Genomic DNA, 27,254 nt, shown 5'->3' on the forward strand with positions numbered 1-27,254 from the left:
GACCTCTGAGGTCTCCCTTGCTACCCATATAAAAAGTTGTATTTTTAAATTGCAGCTTCTGGGCTGTGGCCAGCATCATGTGTGTCTGTTGCTGGAGTGGCTGGATTCCTTCTTCGGGCCTCTTAAAAAACAGGAGGCTCCACAAAAGTAACACTTTGAGCAGTGACCCAAATAAGAAAGAATAGGAATAACAAATAATTTATCTTTCTGGAATTCTATACAATAATTGCTAGACTTTTTAAAGGTCTATTTCAAGCACCCTTCAAGGGGTGAGTCTGTCCTTAAACACCTCAAATTCACAATGCGGACAAAAACTTCCAAAAAGTATTTAGAGTAGAATAAGCATCCATTTCCGACTATGTATTTTACTTTTCGTAAGTTGCAGTTATAGAATGTTTTTTTCTGCTGTTGTCTCCGTTATGATCATCACAAGACATTCCATCTCAGTGTCTTGACAAAATCCTTGTGCCTAAAAGCTTGTGTACAGTGTAGAAATGTTTGACCATAGCACATTAAGAGACCCTTGATTTCGTTGTGCCACAATTAATGCTTTTTTGTAATGTGTCTATATTTCTATATCCATTTGCATTTTTTATTTTATTGTTTGCTTTTTAGACACTTATACAATAAGAAAATACTATTTCAAAGAGCCCACAGGGCAAGCGTGGAAGCAGGAGTGGGAAATACATTAAAACACAATATATAAGAGCAGTGGCGAACAGGAAGACGGGACAAACCTACTATGTCTTGTGAGTATTTAGAACGTGCAAGTGCATCAAGGAAGAAGGTAGGGGGTAAAGGCTGTGGAGTATGAGCTCATGGGTAAAATGGCATGCTGTTTACGATGTTTGTTTGCATGTATGAGGTAACGAGTTCCCAGAGTACGGGATTCTGTGTGAGTCTGCTGCTTTCCCTTCGCTACTCTAAATTCTTTAATACACAGTTATGAACCCTCCCAATGGTATGTAGTTTGCTAACCTCTGAAGCCTGAAAAGTAGACATGTGGCCAACTTTGCACCAGACCTGCAGATGAACTGGCCTGCTATTGAATCTCAGTTACCAGTTTAATGGTATCCACAACAGAGTGTAATTTACTTTCTGACTGAGAACATTCAGACATGTAATTGCTCATTTTGCTATAGCTGGTAAAATAGCTATCTCTGGTAACATAGCTCAGTTGGTTGAGAGCTCCCTGCTGTAATGTGTGTGTGATCTGCAGGTTCGAATCCTGGCAAGGCCAACTCAGCCTTTTATCCTTCTGAGGTTGATAAATGAGTGCCAACACAGGCTAGGTGATATCGTATGTATATTTATTCCATATAAAGTGTTTAATCGTTGGTGCTATATAATAACACATCATTATCATTTGGCCTTGGACATCTGCTTGCATTCACAGTAATTTGGTAATATGGGCCTATACACTCTGATATTAACAATATATATTGTGATCCATTCTTGTATGAAATGTGTATCACATTACAGTGAAATCGTAACCATATTTTTCATAGTGTACTTAGGAACAATGCTATGTGATTCCACTTCTGTTTTATCAACGGGTTAAAGGTTGTGTTCCATCACTTCCCGTGATGTCACTTCGGGATGGGGTCAAATGACATCCCTTCCTACGATGTCATCAGGGGTCAAGGGTCATGTGATGTCACTTCCACCACCCCTGGCATTTTGGTGAAATGACGTCCCTGCACACTCTGTGGTTGTGGTTGAAGAAAAGGGTCTTGAACCTGATCGTCGAAGCAACCCAGAGCCAGTGGAGAGAATTTAGGGCTGGAGAGATGCAGTCCCTGGGTTTGAGGTCAAGAATGAGTCTTGCAGTCATATTCTGGATTAGTTGAACGGGGCGAAGGAAGGAGATAGGCAGATTAAGGAAGAGGCTACTGCAGTAGTCCAACCTGGAGAGCAGCAGAGCTCTGGAAACATTGAGTTTCTGGGGGAAGGTAAGGAAAGGGAGAATGCCTCTGAGGAGGCACTGCTGAAAATGGGCCTTCTTGGTAAGGTCCGTGTTCTGAGGAGAGAAAGTAGTCAAAGGGACACCAAGGTTTTTTGCCTCACAGGAGGGTGAGGGAGGGGGCCCATGGAGGGCGGCCAGGGTGTAGGAGGGAAAGGGAGCGGGGGTCCCAATAAGAAGGAGCTCAGTCTTACTGGCATTAAGGCAGAGATCATTAGCAGTGAGCCATGCATGAATAGCTGACGGACAGGAATGAGATAGGAGGAAGAGGAGGCTGTGGAAGGAAGCTTGAAGGATAGCTGTGTGTTGTCTGCATAACACTGGAAGTTTGGAGAGAAGGAGGGGATCAAATGGGCTAGAGGGGCAAGGTAGATGTTGAAAAGCGGTGGCGGGAGAATAGAGCTCTGAGGGATGAGTGAGATGGAGGAGAGAAAAGGGCCCAGTTGAACCCTGGAAGGTCGGTCAGAGAGGAAGGAGGTCAAACAGTCCAGAGCCAGGTCCGTGATGCCAAGGGTATGACAGAACCAATTTATGAGGGTGGTGTGAGTGACCGTACCGATGGCAGAGGAAAGGTCAAGAAGGGTGAGAACAGAAGTAGAGTTGGAATCGAGATTAGAGAGCAAGTTTTGACCGGGGGTTCAGGAGATAGTTTCCATGTCTCTGGCTGCTCTGAAGCCAGACTGGTGTTCGTGGAGACAACCAACAGATTCAGTGTGGTGCATAAACTGGGAGATGGCCAGATTCTCCAAGAGTTTGCCCAGGATGGGGGTAATGGCAATAGGGCAGTAGTTAGCCAGACAGAAGGAGTTGGCAGAAGGCTTTTTGAGGAGAGGGTGTGCAAGCAAGTGCTTAAGGATAAGTGGGAAGGATCCAGTGGCAAAGGAGTGATTGCAGAAATCGGCCAAGGCTGGAGCAAGGGAGGCAATGTTGTCCTTGATAGTTCTGGAGGAGCAGGGGAGCACCTGTTTTGATGAGACTTTAAAAGAGCGGACTTGTCTAGGGACAGCATCAGGTGATATGGGAGAGAAAAAGGGAAGGGAAGAGCAGGGCCCTAGGTAAGCCTGAGAACTGGAGAGAGAGATGGGAGTGGTGTAGAGGAGAGTGAGGACAGGATGTCCTGAAGCCTGAGAACTGGAGAGGGAGAAGGGAGTGGTGTAGAGGAGATGGGGACAGCATGTCCTGGGTTTCAGTAATGAAGTGAGAGGACAGTGCAGTGGGCCAGGGAAGGAAAAGGAGAAATGGAGACTGCAATAGGATTGGTGAGTTTCTTGCAGATTTTGAACGGTTCAGCCATGTTGGTGCTCTGAGACCTATGGGCGTGTAGCGCTATATAAGAAATGCATTATTATTTATTATTAGTGGCCCCAGGGATTCGGGATTGGATATAGGCCCCCTTCTTCGAGTGGATGGATAGTCTGTATTGCCTTTGGAGCAGGTGGCAGGCCAGTCTGTCAGAGGATGTGCTCAAAGCCTTCCACTTCCGCTCAGCAGCTCTGCACTTGCATTTCAGAGAGACCAGGTTAGAGTGATACCAGGTGTTGCACTTCGATGTAGGCTTCATGAGGATCCTCATGACCGGGGCAAGGATGTCCATAATGTTGGAGATGGAGAGTTGAAGGTTAGTAAGCGCTGTATCAGTCTGAGAGTCAGTTCCAGGGGGAATGAAGGTGTCTGCAAAAGCAGCAACTGACACTCGCTTCATAGGTCGAATGACTGACAGTGTGGGCGTGGGCTTGGCTGGGGTGACTCAGGAGGTCCAGGTGAGAGGACAGGAGAGCATGATCAGACTAGGGGAGAGGTGTAGTGAGAGGTTTGGAAATGGGAATGTCAGCTCAGATGAGAGCATCCTAGGTGTGTCCGGGTGAGTGCGTCAGACCGGAGGGAGGAATGGATGGGAAAGAATCACAGAGGTTGTGGAAGAGTCCAGAGGCCGCATCAGGGGAGTCAAAGTGACTATTGAAGTCTCTGAGGAGGAGAAGCTTGGAGTTGGAGGCCAGGAGAGAAGAGGTGAGGTCGGAACACTCTGAGAAGATGAGGGAGACTGGACCAGGGGGGCTGTAGATGGTGGCCAGAGTCAGCAAGAGGACAGGAGAGACCACAAGCCTGTAGATAAGGCATTCGAAGGAGGAGTAGGACTGAGTGGATATGATAGTAGCAGGGACCCATTCGGAGAAGATCAGGACCACCCCGCGCCCAAACCGGTTGGGCATGGGTTTGGAGAGGATCTTGTAGCCCTCCGGGCGGAGAGTGTCAAAACTCATGACAGAGCTGGCCGTGAACCAAACCTTAGTGAGAGCGAGGACGTAGGGGCCGAGGTCTTCAAAGAGGTGGCAGATGTCAGAGGAGTGTTTGATGGCAGAGCAGTAGTTGAGGGTTGTTAGAATGGATTTCTAAACTCTGCTCTGGCAATCTGGTGAACCAAAGTTTAGGAGGCCACGCTGGTATGTGAAACAGGGAACACTTCTGGGAAGTTAGCAAGGACAATTCAATGAAGCTTGGAGAGAAGTAGTCTCAGAAGTAGTGGGGGTGATCTTAGGTCTTGGATGAGCACACACAGTAGAACAACAAGAATTACCCTTAGACAATAGTATATAAAAAATATACAATTTATTAGGCCCAGAGACTAACACAAGTGAATAATGGAAAGCACAGTGATATCACTACTTAAACACAAACTATGTAAAATATATGTACAGTCACTTTTTGTCAATGCGCTGAAGTGTGGAATCCCACCAAAACCTGTCTGGAGGGAAACCAGACAAACTTTATCACGTTGGCAAACTCCAGAGATGGATGACCGTAACTTTAGAAGTGCAGCCCTATGAAGATTGGAGCCTTGTGCTCAGTGTTAGAGGGGCACGTAAAAGCGCTCATCGTGCGTAAAGACACAAAGTACAATATTCAAGAGGGTTGCAAAGTTAAGCAGAGGATTCTAAAGTATTGAATACGGGATCCAAGAGGGATGATCTGCCGTGGAGAACAAAGCAATTCCAAACTTTCGGACGGATTTAAGAAGCGGAGTCCACCCAAGCTAAGGCAAGGACCACAATGGATCCTTTATGCATAAAAATGCAATGGATGAACTAGGGGCCACCGGTAAGTGGTATGATTACTTACCGCCCTTAGCTCACTTCAGGTCTAAACTTGCCAGGTCTGGAGAGGGTCGCCTGAAGTACGATATCCCAATCTTGGTTAAGCTTCAGAGTGCACAGGCACTTCAGGTGTAGATGCAGGTCTGGTTTACAACAGGATCTGTAGCTCTCATCTTGATTGCAGGACAAAAAAAAGCATGGATGCAGCTTGTCTCAGGACACTTTAAGAAAGGCGGGAAAGCCACCAGCAGTGACTGCCACTGTTGCACAGTGACAGGTCTTTAGAGATCGACTGCAAAGCAGGGCTCTACCGGGACAACAGCAGGCTCGGGGTGCCAACCTTCTTTAAGGCTGTTCCGGATAGTCCTTGGGTCTGCTCGTGTATAGGTCGATCTTGGGGTCTGCAGTCAAGACCCATCCTTATATCCACAAGTCCATTGAGTGCTCGTACCCAGCAGGTCAATGAGATCATTTGCCACACTCCTGCACGCCAGCAGTGGTTCAATCATGGACCACTGCAGCTCTTATGTCCTTGTGCACACAAGACATCCTGGCACTAGTAGTGTGAATTGCGTCCCGACAGTCCCAGCCCACTTCCTGGGTATCTACACACGTGACGTGCATTAGCCCGTGAAAAGTAGTGGTTTTCGCGGGTGAATGCATGCCCAAATAAGGACTCCCCAGGTCACAAAGATCAGGAGGAAGGCCAATGGACAAAATGGCCAAAAGACCTCATGGCATGGCAATGACGGACACTAGCCACAGTCATGAGCCACACACGGTAACCGCAGTAACAGTTCATAAAAATACATGAAAAGGCTTCTGCTGCCACCAGTCTACTCCTAGGCACATTGCCCAGTTACCAAAAAATGCTTAGTGGATGTCTAGGGCCCAAAACGCAACAACCCCATTGCATGGTACAGTAATGTACTTTGTGCAATGAAATACAGTTGCCAAAAGTGGCAACATAGTCACAAGGCTGAGAGAAACACAAAGTTTCTCGGTACTGACTGTCTGAAGGACATGTCAGTTTCCCCATAAAGATGAGCAAAAGCCCAGTAGAGTGCAGCTGAAGGTGTACTACACTGGAAAAAGTCAGGACAGGAGGCTGAAACAATAGCAAAATGTTTAGAGGATCCACAAATCTAGAGGTAAAACAGAAGTAGGTTACCTTTTATCTAACACTGTTAGCTAAGTGGAGCTAGATGCCACTTTTGAAGGTCTTCCGAGGAGGGGTACAGGAATGTGGTACATCCGTTGGTGGCGACAGAGCAGCCAGTGGGCTGGCAAAAGGAGGGGTGGCAGGAGAAAGGAGGAAGTTGATGAGAAGACGATAGATGCCTATCAAGAAGGAGGAGTTTGGGCTGAGAGCCGTGGACCATGACAGTGCCATTCAGGTAGACATTAATGATGGCCCTAGAGGAAGGGAAATATGCCAAGAGTACTTCCCAACAGGTGCCACCATTAATGTGTGAGGAAGAGAAAGGGGAGAGCACCAAGACCAAATGGGGAATCCAAAGGTCTGGAGAGGAAACGTCAAAGTGGATGTCAGTGATAGTCTGCCTAGAAGAAGCATTGACATGGGTGCCAGCGATGGGTAGCCCCGGATTGGAGACCAGGAGATCCTTCTTGAACTTTTTCCTTCCAGACTTCGAAAGAGAGATAGGATAGGTGATAGAGTAGCAGTTAGAGAAGATAGGGGAGATTGAAAGTCCCATGGCAGAGAATGGAGAGAGGGAGGGGGGAGAGAAGGGGAAACTTCAGTGCACAACACCCAACTGCAACACAACAGAATGCAACCATCTAGATTCAAGTGTACTGGATAAAGGTAAAAAGCCTAGATTTCAGCAAAGAGCAGAAAAGCAAAGAAGCCTAGATGTGAGTTTCTGGAAGGAGGGAACAAGTTTAGATAAAGGCAGAGAGGGAGAGACGCCTAAAGTTTAAACATACAGCAAATGCAAAACACCTACATTCGACTTTCCTAGAAGGAGGGGGGGGAAAGCCTACATTTAAACAACACAGCAAATGCAAAACACCCAGACCCGACTTTCAAACAGGGGAAAAGGCACAATATGGCTAACTACGACATTTTGCCAGAATGCCAGATTTGGATAACATAACAACTGTGGGTGACGTGCATGCTAAAACTCATAAGAGTAATAAGAGAGGGGGGACAGTTAAATATGGAGCAGTAATGGGTGTTCCCTCTCCCCGCACTGTTCTATGTTTCGTTACTTGATACACTGCTCCCCAGGGGACACAAATCTTTGCAAACAACAAAGTTAAAAAAAGGGAGCAGAGTTGCAAACATCCCATGAGATACACAGAGGTTCACTATAATCCCGAACAAACCATATGCCTTGTTTGCGAGTATGGTTATCAAATGCTGGTGATCTGTGGTTTACAGGCCAGAGACCAAAGGGCCCAGTGACTTGCAAAACAGAAACAACAAGGTATTGAGAGTGCAGAGCCAGTAAAGACACCCAGGATATCCTGAGCAGTATGAAGCCATTTGTTTTTTCGCCAGCAGGAGTCCTTCCCCAGCAGGTTTCCACCTCCACCCTTAAAAGTGGGCACACATTAGATGTAGTATTTACATATTAATGTAGTGTACTCCTGCAGTAATATCAAAACAAAGATTTGACCTGCGATCAGAGGTGGTCCGTCCAGAAGAGTTCCACCCCACCTGAACGATCTGGAGGTTAATGAATCCCAAAAGTCCCCTTGCAGACCCCCGATATTGATAAATGAGAATGCCAACGATTTTTTCAGAACACACAACGATAAAAATAGAGACAAACTTCCTGAAAATATTATTCAGTCATCAGAATGGTATAGGTCATTGTACAGATTCACTCCTGAATCTTGAGGGAGGCGGGGGGGGGGACTGGGATAAAACGTAACAGTAAAAGACACATATTTGGTACATATATCATGAATATATATTTGGAATGTAAAATTTCTTGTATTCAAAAATTGAGAAAATGAATTAAATGAACAAAAGACATCACTCTATTCATATCGGAAACATTTGCAAGTTTGGAAAACCAGGTAGAAAAGTTCAGCACAATATAAAAATGATCCAAGTCAGTTACCCGCTGAAATAGAAACATTTCAAGAATCAAGCCTCCCAGCAAAATGAGATTGCGCACTTTAAATGTTGTACCACAATTGGGTATTTTCCCTATTTCTTTGTTTTAGGGGGATCAATTCTCAAATGGGAAAGTTCAAGAAGCATACTGTCAATGTTAAGTCTTCCCTCCCCGCTCTCTAGGTCCTCCTCCTCACCTGTGTAACTTGTGATAGAGTTGCTGAAGGGCAGACGTCATCTGGATCGGTAGTCCTTTTCTTTCTTGCAGAGAGGGTTCCGACCTCGAGAGGATGCCACAATTTCCATTAGTAAACAACAGTCTTGTGACTCCCTTCCCGAAGAGCGAGATTACGGGGAAAAAGCTTCGAAGGCACCAAAAATCCCTGTTCTGTGGTGTTGTGCTGGAGAAGCCTAATGCCTCCCAAGAACCGCAGTAAGAGTTGGCTATGCTGCGAATATGAGGGGTCTTGATTAGAATTCACATAAACTGAAGGAGTTCCGGGTAACAGTCCGAGAAGGCCGCAGTAGCCACAGCTTCCAAACAGGTAAGAGAAAACAAAGAGAAGGAAGAGAGGAGCGAGCGAGAAGAGTACCGCGAGGGAAATAGATGAGAAGGAACCAACAGAAGTCAGGAGCAGCAGAAGCCAGCGAGCCGGAGAAAAGGAGAGCGCTGAAAGAAAGGTAGGAAACAAAGCCGCTTGCGAGGTAAGCGAGGAAAATGCAACAGCAAAGCGAGAGGAAAGCAGAGCGAGGGCGGCGAGAGCCAGGGGGGGGAGAGAGAGAAAGAGAGAGAGAGAGAGAGAGAGAGAGAGAGAGAGAGAGAGAAAGAAAGAGAGAGTTCCAAGTGCCGGAACAGAATGGAAAACACAGCGTATTACCACAAAGAGAGTCCGAAGAATCAGCGGTTGCAACGCGCCGACCGCCGGGAAGGCTGTGGCTAAGATCCTCCCGGCGGCGGCCATTTTGGAAAAGAACTAGACCTGTAGCGAAACATTGATAGCAACGTGGTGGCACAAACTAATGATGACCTAATTTCCATCTATGCCACAATCACCAATGACTACCACATATGACAGTATGCCCCCTCTTATGCCCAGGTTTACTCGGGTGGAGTCTATGGAATTTACCCACCAAATAGGGCGCATGAATAAAGGAAGCTGGTTCCCACGAATCCTCTGACCAGGTGTACCCCTTCCAACTGACCAGATATTCTAGTCTACCCCGGTAATATCGGGAATCACAAATCTGTGATACCTCATATTCGGGCTTAGGCTCCTCCTGTAGCTTGGGGAGCTCCGGGACAGACCTATGTGACTTGTCTGGAAGAAAAGGCTTGAGTAGGGAGGAGTGAAAGACAGGATGGATGCGATGTAAGGCAGGAGGTAGTTTAAGCCTGAAAGAGACGGGATTCATTTTGGCCAAGATGGGAAAAGGTCCTAAAAACGTGGAGAAAGTTTGGAAGGATGTACCCAATGAGGCAGGAACTTAGTCGACAGCCAGACCAAGTCTCCGACTCGCCAGTCCGGACAGTTCTTGCGGTGTTGGTCGGCTTGAACTTGTATGTCTTTTTACTCACCTCCAGACTGAGTAAGGCTGATTGATGTGCTTCCTTTATCTTAGTCAATGTAGCTTCAATGGCAGGTACATTGGTGGGTCCTGGGTGAGTGTGAAAGATGCTGTGAGGATGCAAACAGTAGTTGCAGTGGAAGGGAGAAAGTCAGGTGGCAGAATGCCTGGCATTATTATATGCAAACTCAGCCGTGGGTAAAAATGGTACCCAATCGTCGTCTTGTTGATTGACATAGCATCATAGGTATTGTTCAAGTGTAGCATTAAGTCTCGCTGTTTGTCCATTGGTTTGGAGATGAAACCCCGAAGATAAGGCTCTTTCTATGCTTAGAAGTTGACATAAGTCTTTCCAAAAGTGTGAGGTATATTTACTCCCCATGTCCGAAATGACTTTATCTGGGAGACCATGCAATCTGAAAACATCCCAAACAAAGACCTCAGCCATAACTGCTGCTGAAGGTACTCCTGGGAGTGGAGAAAAATTAGCCATCTTAGTCATGGAGTCAATAACCACCATGATGCAGGTACAAGACCGAGACAAGGGTAAATCGACTATAAAGTCGGTGGTAATATGGTTCCATGGGCGAGACGGAGAAGGACCTTGTTCAAGTAAACCCAAGGATTTACCTGGGAGGTTCTTACTCCTGGCGCACTCAGGGCAAGAGCTGACATAATTCCGGACATCCTTGCTAAGACTCGGCCAATAAAAGGACTGCTGGATTAGACCCATAGTGCCAAGGTATCCCCTATGACCAACTGTCTTACTGTCATGACATCCTTTAAGGACCATGTGGCGTAGATCCTATGTAGGCAAATATAGACAGTGTCCATGAAATAACAAACCGTTTGCTTCTTTCAAGCCGTTAACCCTTTCTGGTGATTCTGGCATTCCGGACCTAACCTTGACAGTAGCCTCTTTGACTTGCTGAAGGAATGTATTGAGGTGTGCAATGATCTTGTTCCGCGGGAAGAGGAGATCCAGAGGATGGTGGTTCATAAGGTTGGATGCGTGTTTGCGTGAGAGAGAGTCCGCCACAGTGTTTTGAGTGGCAGGCAAATAGGTAATATGAAAATCGTATTGGGAGAAAAAATGAGACCACCTCACTTGTCTCGAGATAACGCACTGCATGGATTGCAGAACTGGAAGATTTTTGTGGTCCGTTCTTATGAGAAAAGGATGAGTGCTGCCTTGTAATAAATGACGCCATTCTTCAGAAGCCACTTTCATGGCTAATAGTTCTTTCTCCAGAACTGACCAGTTGCGTTGACTCACCAACAAAGTCTTCAAGAGATATGCAATGGGGTGATCAAAGCCTTGGTCCGAATGAAGGTGAACCGCCCCAATGGCGGCAGCGGAGGCATCAGTCTCGACAATGAATGGTCTTCCTTGATCAGGTTGCCTTAAGATGGGTGCGGAGCAAAATAACTTCTTGATAAGTCTAAAGCTGTCCTCCGCCTGAGATGACCAATGAAACCGACCTGAAGATCTCTTAAGAAGACAGGTGATGGGTAATACTACCTCCGAGAATTGATTAATGAAACGGCGGTAGAAGTTGGCTAGACCCAGGAATCTCTGTACCTCTTTAACGGAAGATGGAGCTGGCCAATCCAGAATAGCTGAAACCTTTCTGGGGTCCATCACAATGCACTGTTCGGACAGTATGTACCCCAGCTAATGTATGGAAGTTGACCTGAAGGTGCATATCTCTGGTTTGGCAAGCAGATGATTAGCCTGTAGACGGCGTAGAACCTCCTGGAGATGAATGGAGTACTCTTGTGGTGAGGCAGAGAAAACCAATATATCATCAAGATATACTATTACATTTATGAACATGAGATCAGAGAATATTCTGTCCATAAATCGTTGAAACACTGCAGGGGCGTTTACCAGACCAAATGGCATGACTTTATATTCTTTTTTTTAAATTTGTTTTTATTGTTTGACTTGACAACTCACTTGAGAAGACAGGGCAAGGGGCGGCCACATGGCAGCTAAGACACCAAAAGTAAGTATACATAAATATACATCAACAACAACACACAGCTGTTCAACTGTGGGGCAGTGGAGCAGGGACTCATAGATACAACTAGATATCAGCATATGAGACAATCAGACGTACAGATGACCATGTTATACACTTCATTATACATTTGTAGGAGAGACACCAGCTGTGCATGAAGGAGAAGGCAAGGAGGCCATGTAATCACGGAAGCTATGCCAGACATCTATTGGGCGACAGTGGATGTTGCATTGCGCTCCAGGTTTCCTCCGTGTCATGAGCCCACGTAACTGATCTAAGCCATTGTGAATATATAGGTGGTCTGGCACGGAGCCAGCATAACAGAATGCAGCGGACCGCCAGCAGCATACAGAGACCCGCAAGCCTCCTGGCCCTCCTGCCCAGCTGGGGGAATGCATGAAAGAGGCAATGTAGTGGGGTAGGGGCAATGGGGTGTTCCAGCATGTCTGATAGCGTGGAGCAAACCTCGATCCAGAATTGCGACAGGAGAGGACAGTGCCAGAGCATATGGATGTAGGTTGCTTGTTCCATGCCGCATCTGGGGCAACTGGAGGGGGAATCTGGGAACATGCGGTGCAGTCTCTTAGGTGTGTGATGGTATCTGTGGAGAATCTTAAACTGTATAAGCTTAAATTTTGAGTTATGGGAGACATCTTGAGTGCGAGCACACATTCGAGACCACCTCTCATCACTGATCTCCACCTCGAGGTCGACCTCCCAGCTGTGCTTCAGCTTAGTGAAGGCCGGGACTGCTCTAGATTGCACCAGTGCATATAGTCTGGACACTTTGCCCCTAAAGGATAGGTATGAGCAGAGTTCCGCAACTATGGAGTCATCAGGCGGTATTGTGGGAAAATCAGGGTATCTGAATTTGAGATTCCTGCGAAGGGAGGAAAATTGTAGCCAGGCAGTGGGCCGGCGCTTGAGGGATGGGGGAAGGTCCGCCCACTCGACGAAGTTGCCTTGTTCGTATATATTGCGGAGCGACAGGAAGCCGGCTTCAGCCCAACGGGTCACGGTGGATGGCGGGATAGGTGAGACATCCGGGAGAAAGTTCCAGAGCGGTAGGTCTCCATGGAATGGCCGTGGTGTGATAACCAGGGCCCAGAGTTTAGTGAGCGCGAGGGAGGTGCATGTCACTGGATCTGTCGAGTCGGAGCCAGCTGGTATAGGTTTAAGAATGAGGGAACCCAGCACACGGTCAGCAGCAGATAGCCTCTCGAGTCGGACATGCGGGGGGGGATCGGTGGTATTAAACCAATGGGAGGCGAATTGTGATTGAGCCACCACCCAATACCTCAAGAAATCCGGTGCGCCAAACCCCCCAAATTCTTTCGGGGTGGTAAGCGTAGAAAGTTTAAGCCTAACCGCACCTGAGTGCCAAAGGAAGGAATTTGTAATGTGACGTCGTGACTTAAAGAATATATCGCCTGGCCATACAGGTAGATTGGTGAATCGGTATAAGAGTTGGGGTAATACTACCATTTTGAGGATGCCGATCCTACCTGCTAATGAAATGGGGAGCTTGTTCCAACTAGACGTCTTACCGGACAGGGCCGTTAGATAGTTCGAGTAGTTGTCCATGCGCAGACTTATTATGGATCGGGACACCTCAACCCCCAGGTATGTGAAACTAGATTGAGACCAGGAGAAACCCAACAGATCCGGGGGAGGATACGTACAACCAGTAAGCAGGAACAGTGTAGATTTGGAACAGTTCACTTTTAATCCCGATATGTCACCAAATCTGGCGACGTCAGCCAGGATAGGAGCAAGGTTGATGTCTGGTGAACGAATATACAGCAGAGCATCATCTGCGTACAGAGAAACTATGTCAGCCTGACCGGCTGTGCGTAATCCCCTGTGGGCATGTGCCTGGTGAATCATGTCAGCAAATGGTTCGATGGCGACGGCAAAAATTAGTGGAGAGAAAGGACATCCCTGGCGCGTGCCTCTAGCTATCTGGAAAGGGGCGGAGCATCTGTCCTCAGTACGGACTCTAGCTGAAGGGGAGGTGTAAAGTAGCTTAACCCAAGTTTGGAAATTGTGACCAAACTTACATTTCACAAGGACCCGCCACAAGTATTTCCAAGAGACCGAGTCAAAGGCCTTCTGCATATCCAGCGTGGCTGCCACCGCCTGCGTGGTGGGGCTGACCCTGCTCATCACATTGAAGAGTCTTCTTAAATTTAAGGATGTGGACCTTCCTGGGACAAACCCTGCCTGGTCAGAATGAATAATGTGGGGCAGAATAGGGGCTAGACGGTTGGCTAACAGTTTAGCGTAAATTTTAACGTCGCTGTTAATCAACGAGAGGGGGCGGTATGAGCTGCACTGGGAGGGGGGCTTGCCCGGTTTGGGGAGAACCGTTATCACCGCCTCCCAGAGAGAGGGGGGGAGTATACCCTTTTCGCAGGATTCCTCCCAGAGGCCCAACATGTGCGGGACCAGCAATGACTTGTATTGCTTATAAAATTCAATGGGCAATCCATCCGGGCCAGGGGCCTTGCCAGACGCCAGTGATTCAATAGCCTCCGTGATCTCCTCAGACGTGATAGGTCTCTCCAAGGAGGCACCAGCCTCAGAAGATAAAACGGAGAGAGGGAGAGAGTCTAGGAAGGAATCTATTTCCGAAATGGGGGGTCATTGGTCTCGGAGTATAGAGATGTGTAGAATGCAAGAAATTCGGAGTTGATGTCTTGTGGGGACAGAGCCATGGAGCCGTCCGATCTTGCTATGGGTGGAATATTGGGGGCACCGAGTTCACGACGGAGCAGCCTGGCTAGCATACGGCCGGGGCGTTCACCTTCGCCATATTTCCTCGCCAAACATGGGGACTCTAGGAATTTGACCTCTCGCTCCGCAAGGGCACGAAAGTTATCTAGTTCCGATCCCAGGGCCGAAAGAGTGCTTGAAGAGTGGTTAAGAGCGTATTGAGCCTCAAGACCGGCAAGGGTTGATTCACTAACGGAGATGTCCGCGCGGATCCTTTTAAGGATGCCGCTTCCCTTGGAGATAGCCACACCCCTCGTGTATGCCTTGAATGATTGCCAGAGCATGGAGTAAGTTGTCACCGATCCAGTGTTGAGTTCAAAGAACTCTTCAATGGACGATTCGAGTTCAGCCACATAGGTCTGGTCTAGGAGCGTGCGTGAGCCTAACCTCCACTGCCTGGGTCTATTGGCGTCAGGACCCCATTCCAGCGAGATGACGACAGGCGAGTGATCAGATAGAGTTCTGGGGAGGATACCCTGGTGAGACAGTGACCTGACTAACCTGTCAGTGATGAGCCATCTATCTATTCTGGAGTGGGAGTCGTGGACTGTGGAATAGTATGAGCATTCACAGGCATCAGGGTTTATTAACCGCCAGGAATCAACCAGTGTCAGATGTGGGAGAATAGTGAGTATAGTGTAGGCCGCTCTGGAGAGTTGGCGAGGCCGCGTGCCCGATCTGTCTAGGGTGACATCCAATATAGTATTAAAGTCTCCTCCCCATATGATCGGGATCAGGGGGAATCCCTCCAGGAGCGAGGCTATGTGCGAATAGAAGTCTGGATCGTCAACGTTGGGACCGTAGATGTTTAGGATGGCTACCTCTTGGCACTGTAGTGTGCCAACGAGCAGGACATATCTGCCAAGGGGGTCTATACGTGAGTGATTGCACACAAATTTCAAACTTCTGTGTATTAGAGTGAGTGTGCCACGGCTCTGGGTAGAATAGTTAGTATAATATCTTTGGGAACCCCACTGTTTTGCGAATTGGTCACATTGTTCAGAGCGGGCATGGGTTTCTTGTAAGCAGAGAATTTTGACCCTGTGGCGTTCTGCGTATAATTGTATCTGGCACATTTTTTTATGATTACCTAAGCCACGAACGTTCCAGCTCATGAACGTCAAGGTTTCACTTGCCATTTAATTGGGAATATTGATACAGTACCAGTAGTGCGTCATCAGAAAGGAGAAACTCTACAGATCCAGACGTGGAGGGATCTCCAGTCGTGAGTGTGTGATGTAGTGACGTACCGCATGTGGTGCCCCTAGTGGTTGCCAAGTCATTTTCAACAGTAACTACCCCTCCCCCCATTCCCCCCACCCACATCCCTCCCAAAACTCGAGGGAAGAAACCCAAACCCATTGACAACAACACCAACAAAATACTAGGCATCTGCGCCTGGGGGGCTGCAAGTCAGCCTAGCGATGTCAAGCTGAAACCGGGGAGAGCATAAGGATAATACACAGTGCAATAGTAGTATGTAACAAAACATAGTGGTAGTATAAGGGAGCCGTATGGCTACAAGATATCAGGATCGGAACGGCTTAAGGTCTAAAGTGCCGTATAAGCGAACAGATCAAACAACAAATCAGGGTGAATGCAACAGTCAAGGGTCCTCGGAAACCAGATCGAGGCGAGCCGAAAATCCCTCGTGATCAAAGTGGGACCAGGGCCCAGGCAGACGGGTCCAGCTGCTCTCGGTCAACAGCGCCACAGTCTACGTGCCGGGGGGCCCCGCAGGGGCCAAAACGCCCGAGCACAACAGAGTCTTTTATAAGCAAATGATGGACCCTCAGGGGGGGGCACTGGATACAGCGAGAGCAGAATCGGTGATCAAGAGTTAGCTGAGATCATGAATATCATAGGGGACCTGGCGGTGGTGAACCCTTCACTGCCAACGTCATGTGCTGGGGGGCCACCACGGGGTGCCCCATACTATAGGAGCGGAGACAGTTATCAACCGGGAAAGTGTTCATCATTGAATTTCGATGCCTCCTCAGGGATGGTGAAGAAGAAGGTCTGATTCATGTGTACAATCCTTAATTTCGCCGGGAAGAGCATGGAGTATTTGACCCCCAGGTCGCGAAGCCTCTTTTTTACAGCAAGAAAGGTTCTACGCTCCTGTTGAACAGTGACCGAGAAGTCGGGGTACAGATGGATTCTTGCTGGGCCAAAGCGCAGCTCACCCTTGGCTCTGGCTGCACGAAGCAATGCGTCTCGATCCCGAAAGTTTAGGATCCTGGCGATGATGGGTCGGGGAGGCGCGCCCGGTTTAGGCTTAGCAGAGAGAGAGCGATGCGCCCTTTCGACCGCAAAGTGTGAGGAGAGCTGCGGGGCGTCAAGTACGGTTAAAAGGATACGCTCAACATAGTCCTCCATGGGCTCTTTGACATTATCCTCCGGAACGCCAATGATACGCAGGTTGTTACGCCTAGAGCGAGATTCTAGGTCATCATTCTTCCTCTCCACCGCTGAGACACGGTTAGTAAGTGTAGATACCGCAGCTCGCAGTGACAACAGGTCATCCTCCGCGACACCCACCCTGGTCTCGACCTCGGCGACCCGGCCGTACGTTCTTTCCATATGGGCTTTAATAGACGAGATGGTACCACTCATGTCGTCCAACTTGGTGTGCAGTGCGGTAAATCCCTCCTTCATGTACTCAAGCATCCTCTGTGAGTCATCCGAGGTTGAGGGCGTCGGGACCATGGGTGTCTCCTCAGGTGGATCGGGGGGTACCTTGGACGGAGTTTTTGCAAACATGTTGAGCAAACTTTGTTTCTTACCAGCTCTGACCCCCTTGGTCATGGTGATGACGGAACCACGAGAAGCGCCACCGGGGGAGCGCGTGTCCGTACCCGCAAAGATATGGGGGGGCCCCTGCGAGGGAGTAACAACGGGAGCTGTAGAACTGGAGCTGGGACCACCCCAGCAGGGCCGGCAACCGTGGGTCGGGGCCGCGTCCCTATCGAGAAGGGAGGCACAGCCCGATAGCAGTACGGTAGTTTACGTGGGTGAGCCCACCGGGTGAGTGTTACTGTAGGGAGGGTCAGGGGGTCCCAAGCCCCCGGCTGTTGTATTAAGACCTTAGTCACAGGCGGAGAACATCAGCTAGTACGATAAGGCTGAAACCCGTAGACACCCGCCCACACACTGACACCGCAGGCACCCGAACCGGGGTCCGGGCCTCCAGGATTAGCGCCAATCCCAGGGACAGATGAGTTGACGCAAATGTGGGGGAGCTCAGGGGCAAGGGACCATTATCCCCCGGGCGGGCGCCGCGGGGCCAAGCGGGGGGGGGGAATGCCAAGTACGAACTCACCAAGCCCCGAGGAGAAGGAGGCGCAGCATGTGAGGAGATTCCCAAGTACCAGGGTATAGTGCAAGTCCGGGCCGATGCAATCCGGCCACCAAAGTTCCAGCCCCAATGTCTCTGGGTAAAGCAGATGTTTAGCTCATACCGCGGGGAGATGAGTACGTTGACAAATTGATCACTGCAAGTTCATGGGTTTTCTTGGTGCCCTGGCTGGACAATGGTAAGTTGCTCCAATTGGTGAGGTACTAGAGAGTTCAAGGCCACCTGGGCCGCTGTCACGGGAAGCCGGGAGGGCAGCGCCGAGCCATGCCCCACAGCCACGCCGCCGGCCCGCCTAGAGTCAGGAGAGCAAATCAGGGGGAGGTGGGCGAGCCAGCCGGGTGGACCCGCGGGGGCAGAAACGGGACAAAGGAGGTTTTCAGGGATCGGCCGTGGCGGCCGCCGCAACACCAGGGCACGGCACAGCAGGCCCCCCAGGGCAAGGCGACGGGTGGACCAGCAGGGCCGGCCGCCGCAGCACCGCGCCCCCAACCAGAGAGGAGAGCCGGCCTGGAGAACCAGGCGCCCGCCAGCCGGTCACAGCATAGAGCCTCCCCCGCACCCTCCTACCTGGTCCTCGAAGCGGCCACCATGGCGTCAGGAGGGGGGCAGCAGAGGAAGGGTATTAATGCGGCGGCACCGGGAACGCAGTGAAGGCTGGAATTCCACTGGAGCTGGAATCGGAGGTCCTGTCGCCGCTCGGTATCACGAAGTTCCGGAGGTGGAAGGCGCGGCGGCAGCAGCCGGACGGCGCGCCGGAGGGGTCCAGAGAGACCGTCTGTGGCCGCGCAGGGCCCGATTCCAGAGGAGGACAGATGGAGGCACAGCGCCCCTCCCCCCGCAGAGGCCCGCCGCGCCACGCTCAAAAGTTACGTGAGCGAGTTGAAGGCGCCGGAGCCGCGGGCCGGGGAGGCCAAGCGCCGGCGTCAGCTCTCGACGCCGGGCGCCGCACCAGGGACAACCAGCAACGCTGGGGCACCAGACTAAGCCAGGGGATAGTGGAAGGTTCCACACGTCCGCTCCTCGAGCGTGGGACTGCACAATTGCACTGAAAGGGTGCCGGACGAGATCTTCAACTCTCCCGGCTCAGAGCACTGACATTAGGCGGCCATCTTCGTTCGGCGCAACAGCGCCCCCCCCCATGACTTTATATTCAAATAGTTCGAACACAGTGTGAAAAGCAGTCTTCCATTCATCGCCCGAGTGGATTGGGAGAAGATGATAGGCACTCCTGAGATCCAGTTTTGAGAACATTTTGGATCCTTGCACTGCCTCCAGAATGTCAGATATGAGGGGCATGGGATAACGATCCCGTATGGTAACCTTATTGAAACCCAGATAATCAACACAGGGCCTTAACTCCTTGGAGTCACGCTTGGGAATGAAAAAAGTGAGGTCCCTGCCGGTGATTTAGATGGCTGGATGAAACATTCTGAAGGTTAGAGTCTAGGTACTGGCGTAATACCTCCTTCTTCTTTTGAGACAACAGAAACATTCTGTCACGCTCACCTGGGTCTCTGCGGGAGCAATGGAGTCCTCCGGTTCCTTCCTCGCGTAACCCCGGGACTGGGAAGCAGACCTGCCAAGAGAATAGATGTTTAGATAGGGGTTGGTGAATAGACTTCTAAACCTCCCTCCGTCCTCCCTGTGTCCCTGTGGAGTGTCTACCCTTAATGGGGTGTGGCTCACCTTTTGTATTTGAGTGGTGCGCTCTCCATCCTGCATCTGCAGGGGCGCTGAAGTCTGGGATTTAGAGCCAATTGCAGGCAGTTTAGTGTGCAAGGTGCACTTTCCGGAGTTCGCCCAGTTACAGCACTGGGTATGTCCGTAAGTTCAATGAAAGATGAGCCCACAGGTAAGTCCAACTGTGCGTGGCAAGTTCAACCAGTTGCTTCACTGGATTGCGCGTTGTCTTTGTAAGGTGGGCGGTTATGTGAGAAAAGCTGAACGTAGTAACGCTGTTTATTGACTTTCACAGGTTTCAAACTGGTCTGCTAGCTGGTTGCAGGAGTAGAAAGAATAGTTCTGTTAGCCACAACTCAAAAGGTAAGTTCTGTGATTGCGCGGGAGACTGATGTTTTATTTTGCATGCATGTGCCTATTTGCACTGACTTTTGTTCTCTTCTTTCTTCCGTAGGGTTTATCCGATGCTCGGCAGAACTGCTGAGCGGGTCCGGAGCACGAAGAACTGCAGAGCGGGCCCGGAGCGCTGGAGGACTGAAGATCGGGTCCGGACGCGTGGAAGAGCAGAGATCCACCTGATTGCAAAGAAAAAACAGCTGATGGTGATCCCAGGATATCCGAGCGATGAGAGAGGAAACTGATAGGTTCGCTCCAAGCTGCAGGGCGGCTGAAAACAGGTAGGTATCCAAGCGGCGGTGAACGTGTGCACAAGGCAACAGAAGGCACACGAAGCATGGACCAAATCTTGGGTGTGGCTTATATAGGCAGCCACACCCAAATACTAGAGGGTGCCTTACAGTTCTCACATTTCATGGATGTCCCTAAGCAGCCATGTTGAGGGTACAGGAAGTGGATGGGAAAAAACAAGCCCCGAAGAGTGTGTTCCTACCAACAGTTTCTGAGTGCATGTTTTGCTTGCCAGGCACTCACCCATCTAGCCCCAGCTTGTGTTACAGGCCTTATCCCACGTGTTTGTGTTCCCATGCTAGTACCCATGAAACATTCTTCCGAACGGAACCAGGGCATTGGGGACCAAACCAAACCACAGTCCTCTCGACGGTGTCGGGGCAATTCCATCGGAGAGTGTTCAGCAAATACTTCCTGGAAACCCATGAAATAGGTAGGCAATGCGTACACTCCTACCGTCTTTCCCGAGGAGTTGACTGTGGTTACCACTTCGGAATAACCAGAGACAGGTAAACAGTGATGTTTGCAAAATAAGGAATCCAGGCGTAGCTGATTCTTAGCCCAGTCGATGCCAGGATTATGTTTTCTGAGCCACAAAATGTCCAAAATTATGGGGAAGTGTGCTGCTCGTATTATGTCAAAGCAAACATATTCAGTATGTTGCATTATAGTTGTAGGTCTTCCGTGGTTTGTGTAATTGGTCCGGAAGTCAGAGGGCTTCCATCAACTCCTTCCACCTGTTGTCCTTCCTGGTGTTCTACTCTCTTAAGACGCCTTTCATTGACCCAGATGGTGTCTATAAAGTTTCCACCGGCGCCGCAGTCCAGGAGAGCTAAGGTGTCAAATACCTTCTTCCCGTCGTTAACCTGGACTTGAACCACCATAAGGCGCGAATCTTCCTGAATGTCAGTTGAAGAAATGGAAATTGAAACATAGGGACTGGAACCTGAACTGTACCCTCAGAAACCCATCCCTCCTAGGACCGGGGGCGTCCGTTTCCCGGACGACGTGCATGAATTTTAAGACAGTCTCTTATCATATGTTGATCTGAGCCACAATATGCACACAAGCCCTTTTCGCAACGTCTCCTTCGTTCCTCCTGGGTAAGGGGAGTACGGGCCGTTCCTATCTGCATAGGTTCCTCCCGAGAAGTCGAAGGTGAGGAGGGAAGAGTTCCGCTGTAGCTGTAGTTCCCTTTAGGTCGTCTTCTTTCATTGCGTCGTTCAGATAATCTGTATTCGGTTTGTAAGACCATGGATAATAAGTCTGGGAAATTGGTTGGCCTAGGAGAATGGGCCAATTCATCCTTAATTTCCTCATTGACTCCATGTCGTAAAATCGCATACTGGGCCTGTTCTGGCCATCCAGTTTCTGAGGCAAGTCTTTTGAATGTTGTGATATATGTCAACATGTCCATAGATCCTTGACGGACGTCCATTAAATCATCACATGCTGAAAAGGAAATCTCAGGACGTTCAAATGTCTGTTTGAGGAGTGTAGTGAGCTGGTGACCAACGGGCTAGCCCACGCCAAGGTGTTACCAGTCATATTGGATATCATGAACCCAACTTTTGAGTGATCCGAGGTAAAGGTATTCGGTCTGATAGTGAAATAAACCTGACAGGCCCCCAGGAACTCTTTCACCTTCTTAGGGGCTCCATCAAACTTCCCAATGGTAATGCCATGGGAGGCAAGTCAGTTTGAGGACGTTCTTGTTCCGTTACCATCTGGTAAAGAGCAGCATTCTCATTTTTAACAACTTGTAATTCTTGAGACAAATTCTGGACTGCGCCCAAGAGCGCCTGGACTTGTTCCGGAGTGGCCATAACAAAGGGTGGTGGTTGTTGGCGTTGCAATCTGTCAATGTTAAGTCTTCCCTTCCCGCTCTCTAGGTCCTCCTCCTTCTCCTCACCTGTGTAACTTGTGATGGAGTTGTTGAAGGGCAGACGTCGTCTGGATCGGTAGTCCTTTTCTTTCTAGCGGAGAGGGTTCCGACCTCGAGAGGAAGCCACAATTTCCGTTAGTAAACAACAGTCTTGTGACTCCCTTCCCGAAGAGGGACATTACGTGGAAAAAGCTCAGAAGGCACCAAAAAACCCTGTTCTGTGGTATTGTGCTGGAGAAGCCCAATGCCTCCCAAGAACCGCAGTGAGAGTTGGATATGCTGCGAATATGAGGTGTCTTGATTAGAATTCACATAAGCTGAGGGAGTTCCGGGTTCCAATCCGGAGAAGAGCGGAGTAGCCACAGCTTCCAAACAGGTAAGAGAAAACAAAGAGAAGAAAGAGAGGAGCGAGCAAGAAGAGTCAATCCGTGAGTATCCGCTGTGGACATGAGAGAAGAAGGTATAGTCCCTTTCTCCCTGGTTGCACAGTCTCCAGATGTCTATTGTTTCGGTTTCCCGGAGGAATTCAGCCATGGCTAGGGATCTGCTGAAGTCGTCCCTTGAGGCTGGAAGAGTCTTGTCCACACTCGGGTCTGGGGGGAGGTTAAAGTCTCCTCCGATTAGTAAGTGGCCAGTGGGGAAGGCAGTGATGATAGGGAGGAGGTTGCAGAGAAATTGGTCTTGGTTTGGACTGTAGAGTGCTACTAGGGTGATCGGTAGTTCAACTAGGAGGCCCTTCAGGAGCAGGAATCTCACCTCCGGGTCTCTTTTGACGGTAATCCGGGTTAATGGTAGGTCTTGGCTCAGCAGTATTGCGACTCCTCTTTTTTTCTGTGCGGCTGAGGCATAGTAGCATTTAGGGTAACGTCGGAAACAAATTCGCTTTTCGTCTTCTGCTACCAGATGGGTTTCCTGGAGGAAGACAATATTGGCTGCTAATTGGTCCAGTCTGTGTTCCGACGATTTCCGTTTTCTTGGCGCGTTGAGGCCCTGTACGTTCCAAGTTGTGATGGTGAGTGTTTTGTTTAACGAACCCATCCTGTAAGCCCAGGGTAGATCAGTTCATGGTCTTCCCTAAAGGTTGAATGATCGAAGTTTTTTGGCGCCTTCTTATGCCGAGTCCCCCCCGTCCCCCAAACAATAACAAGGTATCCGGACCAGCCTTCGACCAACGGGGCAATCGGCCAGACCGGTGTAACGGCTTCGGTGGAGGCAAACTGTGCCTCATCTGTTGACCAGTAAAATGCAGGTTGAAGATGTTCAGCCTTTTTGCATTGGCGGGGTTGAGCTCTGTTTCCGGCCTTGTGCAGCTGTCTCGCCCCGGCCTAGGTAGGCCCAGGTAGGCAGATGGGACGCCTGAACGACTAAGCTTGAGGAGCCCGGGGGATCGCTGGTCCTTCTGATGGAAGAGCTTAGGCCATTTCGGTTCCACTACCCACCGGGTCGGTGATCAGTTCGGGGCGGGGTACGGAGCCCCCCCCCGTTTCAAGGCAGCTGGCGGGAGCTTCTATTTAGAGGTTGTTGTCCCTTTTTGTTTTGCTTGGCGGACCTTGGGGTCTGCGGCGGCCCTTGCCTTAGTCCATGACCTGGAAGGGTCTCCGCGGGGTCTTCCCGGGACCTCCGCCGCCCCCAAGGGGGCCTCCGCCTCGGCATCAGGGTTCATAAATCGATCAGCTTCCCTGGGGGAGGAGATTAGTCGTGGCTTGCCGTCCCAGTTGAAGACTAGAGCTGTGGGGAACCCCCAACAGTAGGTTGTTTTTCTATCCCTTAGCCATTCGGTGAGTGGTTTAAGGGCTTTTCTTTTGGCGAGTGTGGCCGCTGCCAGGTCCTGGTACAAGGATATTTCGGCATCTCTGAAGCCAATTCGGGCTGAACTTCTAGCTTCCCTCATGATTTCTTCCTTGACTTTGTAAAAATGAACTCTTGCTAGGACATCTGGTGGGGAGGTTGTATTTTGCCTAGCTCTAACCCTGTGGACCCTGTCCAATTCCAGGGGGCTCCATCTGGGAGCGTTAGTATGAAGCAGAATAAGTTGTTGACATAGTGGTCGAGTTCTTCCTCGGGGACGGAACTCGGGATTACGCGCAGTCGGATATTATAGCGCCTGGACCTGTTTTCTGCTTGCTTATTTTCAAGGGCTTCGCATCTGACCTCCAGCGCGGCGAGTCTATCCGCCCCCTCTCCAATCTCGAAGTTTTGCTTGAACAGGGTTGTTTCTATTTCTTCTGTCCTGGTTTCGACTTCCCCTACCCTCTTGTCAAGGGACGAGATTTTACCTTTTAATTCTTCTGTACCTTTTTCGTATTCCTTGGTTATGGCAGATAGGAGCTCCTGGAGGTCTGCTTTAGTGACAGCTTGGATTGGCATCTCAGTATTGGGCTCCTGCAGTGTCGTGGCGCTCCCCTTTCTTCGTCTTCTCCCCTGTGGTGGCAGCAAGCAGGGTCGCTATGTCAGTTTGTTTAGGAGTTTTTGGGTTCCTGGACATTGTTCCCTGTATTTTTAGTGGGGAGCTGGGATACCCCTCTCCTGGCGCGGGCTGTTTTAGTTCTGTTCACCGGGGGGCCCTCGGGCTGGTCTGTCCTGCCTCGTGGCTCTGCTGTGGGGTACTTGGTGTGGTTGGTCGCCTTATTATAATGTTTTCCTTAGAACTCTGGTAGGGAACGACCAAGCCGTTAGTTGCATCCGGCTTGCCCCGCTTCTCCAGGGGCTGAGCGGGGTCCCAAGGCCCCCGAAAGGAGGTGTGATGGGCTCCTCGGAACTGTGGTGCAGGGTAGGGGAATAGGGACACGGCCTTCTTTTTAAGTCCAGACAAAGTCCCTGCTTCTGGGGTGAGCTACAGCCGCTCGGACGCACCGAGCCCTCCACCGAGAGCCGGGGCTTGGGATCAGAGGTGTAGGCCCGTGAAAAAGGTTTGTGATCTGCGGCAGGTGCCGCCCTACCTTCCTCCAGGTCGGGAAACAGTCTCTGTATTACTGAGTGTCCGTCCCTGGGCCCCGGGCAGGCACCGGCAGCCCCAGGTCACCCGCAGGAGCCTGCCAGGAGGCTGCCCTCTCCAGGGGCCGGTGTATCTAGAGGGGAGTCGGTGCCGGTGGATCCGGAGGGAAGCGGAGGAGTCCCGCGCTGCACTTCTCTGTGGCAGGACTCCTCCCGCTTCAGTTGGCCGACTCCGCGCCCAGTCCTCAGCGCCGCTCTTCACGCGTGGGTCAGCCCATTGGGTCCCGTCCGGAGGTGAGGCTCTCCCAATGCTCTCATTGTTGGGTGCTGTGGCTGTTGCCCGTTGGTGTGCGCCTTTCCCGCGGGGGGGGTTGGGGCCAGCTCTGCTTCTCGTCACCCCAACAGGAGGCCGCCCCTCCCAGGAGCGGGCGGCTGGAAGTTGTTGGATTCGGCGGAGGGGACGGAGGAGCCCCACGCTGCCTTTCCCTATGGCAGGGCTCCACCCGCCGCTGGTGGCCGAATCCGCGCTCGGTCCTCAGGCGCTGCACTGCCTGCGCAGGACTGTCCGATGGGTCCCGGCAGGAGAAAGGGGGCACCACTGCTCTCGTCGTTGGGTGATGTACCTGCTGCCCGCTAGTGCGCCACTCTCTCGCGGGGGGTTGCCAGCTGGCTACGCTTCCCGTAGGCTCTACAGAATCCCTCGTTGCCAGCCCTCTGGAGTGCTCCTGCAACTCCCGCCCAGATCGAGCGATCGGCAGAGGGAGGTCGGGCTGCACAGCTCAACAGGCCACCATCTTAGGGTCCCATTACTGCCGAGTCTTCTCACCGGGAGTCTCGGGCATAACTCGGTCCCCCTACTGATTAGGGCATCGAGATTGAGGCAAAAGCTGGAGAAGCCCCCCGGCTCTGCAGAACACCGATTTTGCTTGCTGGAACCTAGATTTTACTGGGGCACTTTCGGTAAACACACGGTCGCGGCCGGGAGCTCTCACCGGACCAAACCGTTCACCATGGCACCAAGCCACACCCTCTGAGCCCTGTGATTTAAGGCAAGTAGTAAAGGTTTATTTTCAACAAATCACTCAAATGTAACTTTGTCCTCTGTATGAACAAAAATGATACCGGCAATGAAAGACAGATTGAAGGGTGGCGAGTGTGCACAGCCTACATTTATATTCTCTTTCAATAAAGTATTTCATTCAATTATTGCCTCTGAGTGGGGTGCAAACACACTAGAAAGGTGCCTCTGTGAAAAGCACTCACAGTTCCAACAAAAAAGAAAGCTACAAAGCCAGCGGTGTGGGCTGCACTCCCAAATACCACGTAGTTGTGTGTAATGTTCTTGTTAATTTAAAGAAAAAGTATTCAAAATGTCAAAATCTTCGATGTTCTTTATTTTCTAATTATTTATCTTAAAAAAGGTTGAATGTTCATCAATGGATAGCAGATGGATTTTGGGGCCAATGCATTTCGGACAATTATGTCCTTCGTCAGGGCCAGTGGTCCCCAAGGTATCTTATGAAAAGGATACGGTAACCAAAAAGGATACAATTGATAGGGGTCTTCCGGATCCTTGAATTTACACGATTTGATAGAAGTGATGTCAATTTAGACCTTCCAAATGATACAGCTCTCTGACTGGTAAAACAGGCAGAGAGAAGGATCACTGGAAAGGGCGTGGGAGAGTAATAGGAAGGCAGCCTAGGAAAAATAAAGCATAATGAGAAACTATCTCAACTAACCTCTCTGATAGAATGGCAATAATGCAAATTCCAACACTAACCTGTAGGCTTAGAACTGGAGTATCCACCAAAGTCAATGAAGACATCCAGGAAAGAAAACCAACGACAAAGGAGGGAAGGTTAGTAAAGGAGACTTATCCCGATCGGCACAAGGCTCTCGCTAGATACCGGGTTGATGCACCACAGGATAGCATCCATAGTTCTGTGCACAGACACCTTCAAATAAAAGTTATAGATACACCTTCCTTTCCCACCAGGAACAAAACAAATTGGAATGAGCCACCTGTTATTTCCTTACAGGTTCAAATCCACTGCGTGCTGGATACACGCAGACCAAGTACACGCAGCCAGGGAAGCCGTGCTTGAAGAGTTCCAGCGTCCACGTGTGATTTTACACACGAACCAAGTAAACGCAGCCAGGGCAGCCGCGGAACCGAATACACGCAGCCAGGACAGC

The sequence above is a fragment of the Ambystoma mexicanum genome, chromosome 12, assembly GCF_040938575.1.
Source record: "Ambystoma mexicanum isolate Mex_15411 chromosome 12, UKY_AmexF1_1, whole genome shotgun sequence".
Classification (NCBI taxonomy): Eukaryota; Metazoa; Chordata; class Amphibia; order Caudata; family Ambystomatidae; genus Ambystoma; species Ambystoma mexicanum.